The sequence below is a fragment of the Aptenodytes forsteri genome, unplaced genomic scaffold, assembly GCF_000699145.1.
Source record: "Aptenodytes forsteri isolate BGI_AS27 unplaced genomic scaffold, ASM69914v1 Scaffold402, whole genome shotgun sequence".
NCBI classification, from domain to species: domain Eukaryota; kingdom Metazoa; phylum Chordata; class Aves; order Sphenisciformes; family Spheniscidae; genus Aptenodytes; species Aptenodytes forsteri.
In genome coordinates, this window is record NW_008795144.1 from 1 (window position 1) to 618 (window position 618).

Consider the following 618-nt stretch of genomic DNA (forward strand, 5'->3'; position numbering starts at 1 on the left):
CGGGGAAAATCCTTCGACGGCTCTGGGGTTGGGCACCAGGAGTTGCAAGGAACAACTCCCCGAGCACGACACCAGCACCAAGGCCTCGCTCAACACTCCAAACTTCGTGAACTCGCTCAGCTGGAGTGTGGTCACGAGCTGGCTGGGTGAGACTTGGCGCTCGGATATAAGCAGTGAGGGACGCCTGGTCACAAACCATCGCTTGGGGATGTCACAGTCCATCACTAGGTGACATCAGAGCCCATCACTCAGGGATGTCGCAACAGGCCATCCTCACCCATGGTGCTCACCCCGGCAGTGCTGTGGCCTCAGCACACGCGTCTGGGGTTACCGCAGCGCCGCTGCCCGCTCCATCCCCCCACCTCTTGTCTTGTGCTCGGCATCGGTGTTTCACGCCAGTCCCCGAGGCCTCGGCCGTGCCTTCCCAGGGCCCCGTCAGGTCGCTCCGGCCATGGCAGATGTCTCCAGGCACACACGGCAAGAGGGTTCACTCGGTAACACCTCGTGCCTCCCTGGGAGGCTGCAGGACAAAGTCCCACAGGCTCTCCCCACACCCCAGCACTGCCGGCCAGCCCTCTGGGCTCCCCGGCTTCCTCCCACGGGGGGTCACAGGCAGCA